The sequence below is a fragment of the Dendropsophus ebraccatus genome, chromosome 3 (assembly GCF_027789765.1).
Source record: "Dendropsophus ebraccatus isolate aDenEbr1 chromosome 3, aDenEbr1.pat, whole genome shotgun sequence".
NCBI classification, from domain to species: domain Eukaryota; kingdom Metazoa; phylum Chordata; class Amphibia; order Anura; family Hylidae; genus Dendropsophus; species Dendropsophus ebraccatus.
In genome coordinates, this window is record NC_091456.1 from 24,725,108 (window position 1) to 24,737,780 (window position 12,673).

The 12,673-nt window shown below is 46.9% G+C and overlaps 1 protein-coding gene across 3 annotated transcripts in view; it reads right to left on the reverse strand.

The window, feature by feature from the left end:
* BCR (BCR activator of RhoGEF and GTPase) overlaps positions 1-12,673 on the reverse strand; it is a 52,910-nt gene that overhangs the window by 38,596 nt on the left and 1,641 nt on the right. Inside the window, exon 1 of one of the 3 annotated variants that reach the window (XM_069961203.1) lies at positions 9,934-9,969. The exons of the other annotated variants lie outside the window; for them this stretch is intronic. The gene's annotated coding sequence lies outside the window, so the exon portion shown is untranslated. Of the gene's footprint in view, positions 1-9,933; positions 9,970-12,673 lie in introns of those variants that run through there. 3 annotated transcript variants of the gene reach the window in all.

Genomic DNA, 12,673 nt, shown 5'->3' on the forward strand with positions numbered 1-12,673 from the left:
CCTAAATGTAATCGTCACTCCGAAACACTGGACGTATATAAAAGATCGTGGGCATTTTATGGCCGTACAATATAAGCAGAACAAAGTGCTGCCCTTCTATCTATACACAGGGGCCCTCCTTATTGTGCAGAGAGAGCAAAGGGCGCCTAAGGATATTAAGAGCACACTGCTTCTTCTAAGACGGGGAGGGGCTCGTAGACCGTGAGCTGTTGCAAAACTACAATCCCCATCATGCCTGGACAGCTTTAGCTGTCCAGGCATGATGGGGATTGTAGTTTTGCAACAGCTCGAGGGCCATAATTTGACACTCATTTTAGTGCATACAGACAATACCAAAAGAGCCCAATATTAAAGGGGAACTCAACTGCAAAACTTGTTTTCTTTCAAATCAGCTGGTTTCAAAAAGTTATATAGATTTGTAATTTACTTCTATTTAAAAATCTCAGGTCTTCCAGTGCTTATCAGCTGCTGTATGTCCTGCAGGAAGTAGTGTTTTCTTTCCAGTCTGACACAGGGCTCTCTGCTGCCACCACTGTCCATGTCAGGAACTGCCCAGAGCAGGAGCAAATCCCTATAGAAAACCTCTCCTACTTTGGACAGTTCCTGTCCAAAGTAGGAGGGGTGGCAGCAGAGAGAACTGTGCCAGACTGGAAGACAAATCTAACCTGCTGATAGACCCCTATAGCACAGAGGAGGAAGGTTTGGGTCTTACTTTCCTTCTCGGCACTGGTTCCGTGCTGTTAGTCGGGGTAAAATCCGTCCTGGGGCACTGCCGCACCATCCGGCCCAGCGCTTCTAATGATAATCAATGGAGGGGGCGATCTAAATGATGCAGCAGTGCTCCTAGGGGTGCTCTGGAGCGGACTTTCCCCCGACTAACAGCGCGGGACCAGCGCCAAGATAAGACACATACCTTCCTCCTCAGCGTCCCCAGCGCTATAAGGGGCTATGAGCAGGTTAGATTAATCTTTAAAAAATTTTAAAGTGTCACTGTCGTTTAAAGTTTTTTTTGCAGAAATCAACAGTACAAGTGATAGTACAGAAACTTTTTAATTGGGTTTGTTAGCTGAAAAATGCATTTTTATCATGAAAAAGCAGTCTGAAGCTCTCCCCCCTGTCTTCATTGTTCTCTATGGAGAGGGGTGGGGTGGAGGGAGATGAAGCACCAAAACAGGACAGGAAAGAGTTAATTTACAGCTACATCACTGGGCTATATCTCCTGAGGTCAGCACTGACCTCTCTGACCTCTGAATACTGGTTTTCACACAGGTCCCGCTGTGTAATCCTTTGTTCTCTGCTCTCTTCTGCCGACTAATCTCCCTCCTCCATAGAACAGACAGGGCCCAACTTATGTAAAAGACTCGAAATTTCCTGATAATGAGCAGTGAATGAGAGAGAGGAGAGGGGGCACTGGGGAAAGTCTTTTTTAATGCAGATAATGGCATATTTGCCTAATAAAACCAATTACAAAGTTTCTTAAAATCGCCTGGACTATTGATTGATTTCTGCAAAAAAAAAAAAAAAAAACACACGACAATGACGCTAAGTCTCATTGCGGCCACTTTGTGGGCTGATCCCATATGGACGAACATGCAGCCTCATAGCTGAAGTACTAGAAGCAATGGTCCATGGCCAAGGCATTAGTCACTGAATGACTTCTCTGCTAGACGTCACAAACTTTTCACAGAACAGGTTTCTTTAAGACAGGTGTTTCACAAGCCTTAGGACACAAGTTTTGTTCAGACAATTGCACAATATTGGAATTCGCTGCTATGGTCACATCTATGTGAATCCCACTGCCTGGAGAAGGTGGAGGCAGCCCGAGGACTACCTGGAGAACATGGTTACAGCCATTGGCACTTCTGATTTCCACTACATCTCTTATTATACAGGACCGGAATCCCTCCAAGTATTGCTTCTAGGCGTGAATACACAGGCGCAATAAAGCATCACATGATGCGCCTAGAGGTCCATAATACAGACCCAGATTGCCGCTGTATAAAAATATATTCTGGATTTATATTCTATTTGACACCCATACTATATTACAGAATAAGTCTCTAACAGTAATGCTCTCAGAGGTGCTATACAGTGGTAGAATGCCTAGGGATTCTTAAAGGGGTATTCCACACAAAAATAACTTTACATATGTTGCTGCCCATGGTGAAACTAACAATTCCTTCCATACGTGTTATCTATTCAGTCTCCTTCCTCCAGTTCTGAGCTGCTGCTTTCTGCTGAAGACACAAAAATCTGTGTGTGAGCTTTACTCTCTGTCTCCCCCTCCCTTGTGAGACAGATGATATAAACAAGTCCCTGACTGGCTTTATCTGAAACATTGTAGCTTCTTTGTAATGCTGGGAGGGTTATTCTGAGGTCAAGTTGCTGAAGAACTCAATTCAGTGATGTCACAGTCATGTGATTAGTCACATGACTGTGAGGAGTGTGCGCTACGGATACTCTAGGTAGGGACAATCTGTATTAAAATTTGTGTCTGTATTTAGCAGGGCTGTGTGCCTGTATATTGATACTACACTGTGTGCCTGCTTATGTAGCAGGTGTGTGTATATATATTTTTTGATGTAGCAGAGCTGGGTGTGTATTGTACATTCACACTGCATTTTTGCAATTAGTTTTTTTTTACATCGGTTTTATGCAAAATACAGATGAAAAACTGATGCTTTTGTGTGCATCCTTTTTTCCATTGACTCCCATTATAAAAAAGATTGATCAGTTTTTTTCACGTACGCAAAAACATGGTCAACCGCATTTTTGTGTGTGCTAAAAAATAAAGCTTTTATTTTATAACGGAAGTCAATGGAAAAATGGATCAGAACGGTTGCAGAAAAATGCATCAGTTTTTCATCCATTTTTTTTGGAATAAAACGAATGAAAAAAGAGAAAAGGACCCTTATACTCCCTATTAAGTGTCCCTGGCATTTCAATAACCTTTGACCCCTTTACTGCCTTAAGCCCCTATGCTGAGGAGCAAACGTGCAATGTCAGCACTCGTTTGCTCCTCACTCCCCACTTGCTGCTGTTGCTGCTATTACACAGGTTGGCAGCGAGCGGGTGAGTACATGGGGAGCCGCGGGGAGGCTGCCCGGGTGATCGCCTAGGTAGCTTATAGAAGATAGCAGCGATCTGCTGCCGCCGCTCCTATTCTGCGGAGCGATGGCAGCAGATCGCTGCTATATTAGTCGTTTGTCTTTCAACCCATTGAAAGACAAAACAACAGACAACGATCAGCCGACACCGTTCATGTCGGCTGATCGTTGTCTTCTATTACGTGTAATAGGGCCTTTAGACCAGGGGAATTTAATTCACGTGAAATAGAGATATTTCTCTGTTTACACCTACTAAACCTAACAGAAATCTAGCAGATTACTTCTCTTTAAAAATCTTCAGTCTTCCAGTACTTATCAGCTGCTGTATGTCCTGCAGGAAGTGGTGTATTTCCAGTCTTACACAGTGCTCTCTGCTGCCACCTCTGTCCATGTCAGGAACTGTCCACAGCAGGAGAGTTTTTCTATAGGAATTTGCTGCTGCACAGGACAGTGGACAGAGGTGGCAGCAGAGAGCACTGTGTCAGACTGGAGAGAATACACCACTTCTTGTAGGACATACAGCAGCTGATAAGTACTGGAAGACTTATGATTTTTAAAAAGTAGTAAATTACAAATCTGTATAGCTTTCTGACAACAGCTCATTCGAAGGGGAAAAAATAAATAAAAGACACAAATTGCATCCCATGTATGTGAATGGTGTTTCTAAAAACCTTTTTACAGGCACTGGAAAATTTCCACAGGAAAAAAAAATGCTTATATCCACAGCAGAAATCTAAGGCTAGGTTGGATTTTGATCCAATGTGTGAACATAGACTCAGCTTTACTTTAGGAATTGCTGTTCTATGAAGCTGCACCTATAGGGAGAACCGTGGATGCTATGGAGGTCTATAACACAACCCTTCTCTCTTCATGGAACAGTATCTATAGGGAAAGCACACCTACACTAAAGGCAAGAACACTTACATGGCAGCCCACATGCACCCTGGGTGCGAGGAATGAAAACAACTCCATCAGCATGGGGGGAGGGGGGGGGGGGAAACAACTATAATACAGAATACAAGTCCAAACAAAGATATCTATACCTACAAAGATATCCATACAATCGGAAAGACTCCAAATAAATGCTGCAAGGAAAAACATATAAAAGGCAGCTCGGAACATAATATATCTTCAAGGGTTAACCTGGAAGTTGTGCACTGGGTAAGATGGAAAAGGCAATGCTTTGGGGAGCAGCGAGTGTTGTCAGGAGCGTTGCTGTAGTATCCGCCGCTATTAAGCTGATGAAACCGAAATCCTTTCCAGCTCAGGCGCTTCCATAGATCACAGCGGCTGTTCTCATGGATGATTCCAGACTCGTGAGTCTAAGGGGCCTAATCCACGGAGAGAAAATCGTCCGATTATCGCTCCGTGGAATAGAGCCAACGATCAGCCGATGATCGTGTCATCGGCTGATTGTTTATTTAGGTTCAAACCTAAAATCATCGGGGACCGACCGCGCACAGCTGCGTGGAATACCGATGCAAGGCGGGCGACCGCCGATTGCACAAGCACCATGCTTTACCTAAACATGGTGCAGGGCTTCTCCTGCACTCCTTCTTCCTCCCGGTCCCATGGGCAGCAGCAGCTTCGGTGCGGCCTGTCTTAGCTGACAGACCGCTCAGCCAATCACTGGCCAGGACCGCCCCGGCCAGTGATTGGCTGAGTGGTCTGTCAGCTCAGACAGGCCGCACTGAAGCTGCTGCTGCGCGCGGGACTGGGAGGCAGACGGAGCGCAGGAGAAGCCCTGCAGCATGGTAAAGTAATGCATTGGTAATGATGTCCCTGCAGCCCTCACTAAATGATTATCAGGCTGTGTAATAGGCCCAGTAAACGAGCGCCGATCTGGCAGATTGGCGCTCATATACATTATTGATCGGGCAACCATCGGCCCGTAGAATAGGACCCTTAGGCTGCATTCCCACGTTCCGTGACGTGGAATGCATGTACCGGAGTCCCCCCGCGCCCGGACAGCATCTGTAATTAGATGCTGGGAGCGGGGGAGACTGTATTCATAAGCGCCGTAGTAACAGCACCGCGCGGCTGATTCATTACAGCGCGGCGCTTATGAATACAGTCTCCCCCGCTCCCAGCATCTAATTACAGATGCTGTCCGGGCGCGGGGGAATCAGGTACATGCATTCCACGTCCGTGATCCGTCAGGATCACGGAACGTGGGAATGCAGCCTAAGGGCCACTGTTACATGTAGCGACAGTCAGCCGAATCGGCTTCTGAGCTGACAGGCCACTCAGACAATCACTGTCCGGGACCGCTGCCTGGATAATGTATACTGTTTAAGCAAGGGCTTCAAGGACATCGGTAACTATGCTAAACGATTATCGGGCCGCGTAATAGGCCCAGTAAACGAGTGCCAATCTACCAGGACACTAAGAAAGATCTAACCCATACCCATAATCACATTAAATGGGCATCTACTAAACCTAGTGGCAGTAGCGCCAGCGGTCACCTTTCCCCCAACCCCCCCCCCCCCCAGGCTTAGCTGTAGAGGATGAAATGTAGGACACATATTCTTTCACTCTTACAGCATCCGTCGTGCCATTCACACTATGGATTTATTGCACAATCAGGTGCAGCGGAGGTGCGACGTTTCGACCCTAAGGGTCTTTCTCAAGCAGATGTATCAAATATGCGTGATAAAGACCCTTAGGGTCGAAACGTCACACCTCTGCTGTACCTGATCATGCAATAAAAGCGTAGTGTGAATGGCACAACGGAAACTGTTATCATCCTTCCTCTCCTGTTGCTCAGACATATCAAAGGTCTTGATCGATCTTAAACCGTACATATAGCTAGGAGAAGGGCACAAATCAACACTTCCCGGCAATCTTCATCCCGCTGCATGAGATGAGCTCCATAGACTTATAATGGAACTCATTTCATACAGTGAGATGGAGATTACAGCGAGGCGGGGAGTAAGGCGGCATGCACACCTCCAAGATATATGCTATGTCATGGACTGAACTCCTGACCTCTTATGGAACTGTAGGCTTCATGATTTATTATGCTGCTCCGAAAACGCTAAACTGCTGAACTGACATGGCTGTGCCAGTACTGTACCACAAAGCTGTAACTCAGGGATGGGGAACCTTCAGCCCTCCAGCTGTTGCAAAACTACACTTCCCATCATTCCTGGACAGCCAAAGCTTTAGAAAGAGTTGTCCAGGGAATAGTGTATACAGTTAAATGCACTCCAGCTTAGATAAAATTAAAAAACACATACTCACCTGTCCTGATACCCCCACTGATGCTGTTCTGACAGAGAATAGCCCTGCTCCACACTATTTCCTGGACTGGGTCCTGACACAGTGACACGCTGGGTCAGCTGATCAGTTGTCACAGTTGTCGTCTAAGCCACTGACTGTCACTTTATGGTGTTGAGACAAAAAACAGGAAGTGCTGCATGGTGGGATAGGGTTCTATCAGAAGAGCAGCGGCAGGGGATCAGGGTGGGGGAGTATACTTCATTGATTGGCTGAGCGGGAGTGTGACATCACAGCCCTGAACCCTGCTGCAGCGGAGACTGCACAAGTGGGAAAGTATTTTTTATTAATTCTTTTACTTCCTATATTCCTGAGCACTATATTAAAGATACCTTTGCTCAATCAAACCCCTTTAAGCTTTATTGATGGCACCTGCCCATAGCCATCAGGGCAGTGTCTAGTCATCCCTTAGGGCCCTATTACACAGAACGATAATTGTCCGAATCGGCCCTATCCGTCCGATTATCGTTCCGGGTAATAAACACAACGATCAGCCGATGACAATGATCATCGGCTGATCGTTGATATAGGTTTGGACCTATAATTGTCGGGCACTGACCGCACATCGACATGTGTAACAGCGGTGCGTGGCCTGCAGCTGATTATTTGCAAAGCGCATACATTACCTATCCATAGTCCAGGGCTCCTCCTGTGCTCTGCAGCTTCACAGCGGCCTATTTTAGCTGACAGGCTGCTCAGCCAATCACTGTCCGAGACCACTGCAGCCAGTGATTGGCTGAGCGGCCTGTCAGCTAAGTCGGGCTGCTCTGAAGTGTAGTGCGTGAGGCCCTTGGAGAAGCAGGCCCTGGACCATGGATGGGTAATGTATGCAGTTTACGGAAGGGCTGCAAGGACATCTGTAATGATGTCCCTGCAGCCCTTGTTAAACGATTATCCGGCCGTGTAATAGGCCCAGTAAATGAGCGCCAATCTAGCAGATCAGCGCTCGTTTACAGTTATTATGGGGCCGTGTAATAGTACCCTTAGTCATGGAGCCTATCAGTCTGCACAGCATTGACCACACCTCCTGCTTGCTGATTGACAGTCTATGAAGCAAGGACACATAGGCAGAGGAAATGCCAATCACAGAGCAGGAGGTGTGGCCAGAGCTTTGCAGACATACACCATAGGCTCCATGGCTAAGGGGAGCCCCGATGGCTACAGCCAGGTCATTTACAGGTAACAGGACTAAAGCTTGATAATGGGTATTCAGAGCGCAGTAGAACAGCTATATCATTTGTCATTCCCTACTGCTGCCAACGTTTTTATATCAAAACTGATGGCGACAAGTTTCCTTTAAGATGACTGTATGAGGCGTGGTGATATCAATTACAAAATCCCTTTAATAACTATACTAATAATAACTTTTGTCTGAGTGTAATAACGCACTGACACAGAACACTGACATCATCCTTAGGTGCAAAACAGATAAGTGAAGCCCCATCACACCGTACAGCGATGCCAGGCTGAGGAGGCCGTGCCAGGGTTGGTGGGGAAAAAAGGGATCTTCCACTAAAGCTCATTAAATGGGTTTTAAAAGTCAAATAAACAACATAAACATAAAGGGGTTATCCAGCACCACAAAAACATGGACGCTTTCTTCCAGAGACAGCACCACTTGTCTCCAGTTTAGGTGCGGTTTGCAAATAAAGGGGTTATCCAGCGCTACAAAAACATGGCCACTTTTCCCCCTACTGTTGTCTCCAGTTCAGGTGCAGTTTGCAATTAAGCTCCATTTACTTCAATGGAACGAAGTTTCAAAACCCCTCCCAAACTGGAGACAACAGTAGGGGGAAAGTGGCCATGTTTTTTGTAGGGCTGGATAACCCCTTTAAGCTCCATTCACTTCAATGGAACAGAGTTACAGAACCTGCACCCAAACTGGAGACAAGAGCGGTGCTGTCTCTGGGAGACAGAAGCCATGTTTTTGTAGTGCTGGATAAACCCTTTAGGTTACCCACCACAATACACAGTAACAATCACACTGGTAAAAACTGGTGATTACCAATGTAACCTTTATACTGGAACACAGCAATTTGCTGCAAAAAATTCCACAAATCGTACTTCGGGTCCTTTTACACTGCCTGCTAGGGGGAGTGTACGGACACAAATAAGTACAGTTAAGTGAATCCTGCATTTTTTTGTTTACATTACCCGGTTGACACTGTTGGGGTATGTTTACACTGAGCAAATACATTACCCCCTCTGTTAGAATCAACAGGGCCATGTTAGAGGGGGGCGTCAGGCCAGCCTCCAGTGCATAGAGCAAGCCGGTGCACAACAAGAGATGGGACATTCCCTTTAATATTCATTGTTATCGGCCGTGCAGCTCCCGTTTACACAGATGTGCAGCCGATAAAGATCATTTTTACTGCCAAAGTCAAATCGGGCGTTTTCCCGCCTGTTGGCTGATCGCTGGTGCATGTACACAGGCGGATTATCGGCTAAATGAGCGCTTCTAGGAACACTTGTTGACAATAATCGGCCCCTGTAAGAGTGCCAGCGATCACTTTACGGTCACTGCCGAACAACTGCTGGAACCATCACTGGCCATGACAGTTTTGGTTGCAAAATACAGTACTGAGCAAAAATACCGAACATAGAGGGAGATTTATCAAACATGGTGTAAAGTGAAACTGGCTCAGTTGCCCCTAGCAACCAATCAGATTCCACCTTTCATTTTCCAAAGAGTCTGTGAGGAATGAGAGGTGGAATCTGATTGGTTGCTAGGGGCAACTGAGCCAGTCTCACTTTACACCATGTTTGATAAATCTCCCCCATAGCCTCAAAGTGAATTCTGTCCCATCTTTTTAGCTAGGCCGCAGGGGCTGGTGGTTAAGGTAGTATTGCAGTTACACTAGACCACTGCTTCTCAATCCCAGGCCTCACCAACAGGTCATGGTTTGAGGATTTCCTTAGTATTTCACAGGTGATATAATTATACTCAGTGCATCAGGTATTATCACAGGTGTCCTCTGTATGGGAAATCCTCAAAACATGACCTGTTGGTGGCCATGAGGACTGGAATTAAGAAGCACTGGTCTAGGCCCCATGCTAGCAGAATACAGGCACCGGGAGAGAACCGGACCCCAGCACCGGGAGAGAACCGGACCCCAGCACCAGGCATGGACTGACCCTAAGGAATGGTACCAGGGGCATCACAGGGCACAGAATAGAGTAGTCTACTATGCCATTTTTTGGTGGTATACAGACCTATATCGGCCAGATAGAGACCAAAAGGACAAGGTGTGATGGTGGATCCCTGCGGACAAGTTTAGTGCGTCTATCAGGTGCTTTCCAGATGTACTTGCTAAATATAAGAGCAAAATGTAACATAAATAGGATTTTATGGGGAACCCATCATCACGTTCATGCTGCCTGAACCACAAGTCATCAGGCAGAGGCCACTGCGGACCACCCTGATGACTCACCATTCAGACGCCACAAAAGTTTTCTTCTTCTTTCAAATAAACTGGTTTCAGAAAGTTATATAGATCTGTAAATTACTTCTATTTAAAAAAAAAAAAAATCTCAAGTCTTCCAGTACTTATCAGCTGTTGTATGTCCTGCAGGAAGCTCCAGTCTGACATTGCTCTCTGCTGCCACCTCTGTCCATGTCAGGAACTGACCAGAGCAGCAACAAATCCCCATAGAAAACCTCTCATGCTCTGGACAGTTCCTGACATGGACAGGGGTGGCAGTAGAGAGCACTGTGTCAGACTGGAATCAATACACCACTTACAGCAGCTGATAAATACTGGAAGACTTGAGATTTTTAAATAGAAGTAAATTACACATCTATAACTTTCTGAAACCAGTTGACTTGAAATAACATTTTAATTTTAATTCAATGGGTCAGGTATAAATCCAACAAAATGGGTGTCACATTATTCCCATATCTTATTGGACTACACTTCCCAGAATACCTAGCTGCCAGGTAGTTCACTGAGGAGCCATCAAGGCTTATCTATATATTACTCACAGTTTCACTCCAATACTTATATGCATTATATATAGGCTCTGCATACACTTAGCAGCTTATGACTAGACAGCAGTGACCTGTAACCTGTGGCTCTCCCTGTTGTATAAGTACAAGTAATAGCAGGCCATTTCGGTGAGCAGGGTTCATGGCACGCTGGTACATGTAGTTTCACAACAGCTGGAGAGTCACAGATGTATATGTAATGGTCACTACCCTGCACTTGAGTGAAACAGCCTGCAGCTGCGGGAGGTGACAGAAGTCATAGTATCCCAATAGCCGGAGAGCCACATCCAGAGAATCCAGGAGCGATTGCTGATAGGGTGGGTGACCGTGATATCCAGAAAAGAGAGCAGTGATTGGCTGAGGCAGTGATATGGTCACAGCTATGTCATGGATGTGAGGATATTAAAGGAGTTCCCCAACAGCTTGAGATTTTGATCAATTAAAAAAAAAAAAAAAAACGATATTCCCTTTAAGGGTACATTCACACGTACCGGATGCGCAGCGGATTTCTCCCTGCAGATCCCTGCCCAGTAAACTGTATGGGCAGACAAACTCGCAGCAGGATGGAAATCCCGCTCTGAGTTTGTCGGTAGCCCACCCCGTTAACCCCCCCCCCGCCGGCTGGAGCGTATACATCACCTGGTCCCTGCTCCAGCTTGCATCGGGGCTCCCGGTGTCTTCACGTCCCGCTTAGCCAATCAGTGCGCTGCGGCGGGGCAGCGTACTGATTGACCAAACGGGACATGCCAGGAACCCCCGAAGCCGGAGCTGGGACCAGGTGAAGTAGGGTCTCCGGTGACGGGGGGTTAACAGGGCGGGCTGCGGACAAACTCACAGCGGGATTTCCACCCTGCTGCGAGTTTGTCTGCCCATAGAGTATACTGGGCAGGGATTTGCAGTGGATCTCGGTATGTGTGAACTTACCCTAAGGGGTTATCCAGCGTTAGAAAAACATGGCCACTTTCTTCCAGAGACAGCACCATTCTTGTCTCCAGTTTTAGTGCAAGTTTTGCAACTTAATTCCAGTGATGTCAATGGAGCTTAAAGGAATACTCCAGCCTGGGTTTTTTTTTTTTATATGGCTGGGGAGGAGGTGGCTGAGGGCAACGACGACCATTCACCTCCCCGGTATTGCGGCGCTCCGGGCCCCACTCAGCCAGTCAGTGACGGAGGTGGGATCCCGCCTCTGTTACTGACAGGCTGAGTGGACTTGAAACGTCACATCTCAAGCCCACGTCAGACACCAGGAAGCAGCCGGGCATGGGGGACCGGAGCGCCACGATACGGGACCCACCGCTGGAACCGGGGAGGTGAGTGGACGTTGTTGCCCTCAGCCACCTCTTCCCCTGCCATATAGAAAAAAAGCCCCTGGGCCCTTTAACTGCAAACCACATCTGAACTGGAGACAAGAGTGGTGCACAGGCAGCATCTCAGATAAGATGCTGGGAGCGGGGGAACTGTATGGATATGCCCCGTGCTGTAATGAAGCAGCCGCGCAGCACAGTCATTACAGTGTGGCGCATATCCATACAGTTCCCCCGCTCCCAGCATCTTATCAGAGATGCTGCCCGTGTGGGGGGGAATCTTTTACAGGCCTTCCACATCTGTGTTCTGTGCGAACGCAGCCTAAGGGTATGTTCACACTGAGTAAAACAGGCGGAACTTTCCGCCGCAGTATCCTGCCTGTCTCAGTGTGTCATTGCCCGTCCGTCTATGGGAGAGCGCACACTCCCCCGCTGCTGCCATGTCACTTCTTTGAGCGGAGAGCGGCGGCAGTGGAGGAGCAGGCGCTCTCCCATAGAGATGCTATGACACACAGACAGGAAGAGTTCCGCCACGGAATTCCGCCTATTTTACTCAGTGTGAACATACCCAAATGGAGCGGGACTAGTGCTAGGGAGGAAGGTAAAACACAAACCTTCTTCCTCAGCTTCTCCGATGCTATAGGGGGGTATCAGTAGGTTAGATTAGTCTAACCGCTGATAGTACCCCTTTAAATATGCTAGGTTGGGTTCACACTGAGTTTTTGCTGTAGGATTAACGGATCCATTTATAACTGGTTACTTTTAACATACAGAAAAAAAAAAGTGGTTAAAAAAAAATCCATTTTGATTGTTTTTTTTTATAATGGAAGTCAATGGAAAAACGGATCCAAACAATTGCATCTGGTCTAATACCTTCCCCCCCTCATAAAACTGATAAGCAAACTATAAAAACGCACAGTGTGACCCCGGCCTTAGTGGAGTATTGGTCGGACTCTATATAACAAAAAAGCAGATCGGATACTTCGTAGGAAGATCCC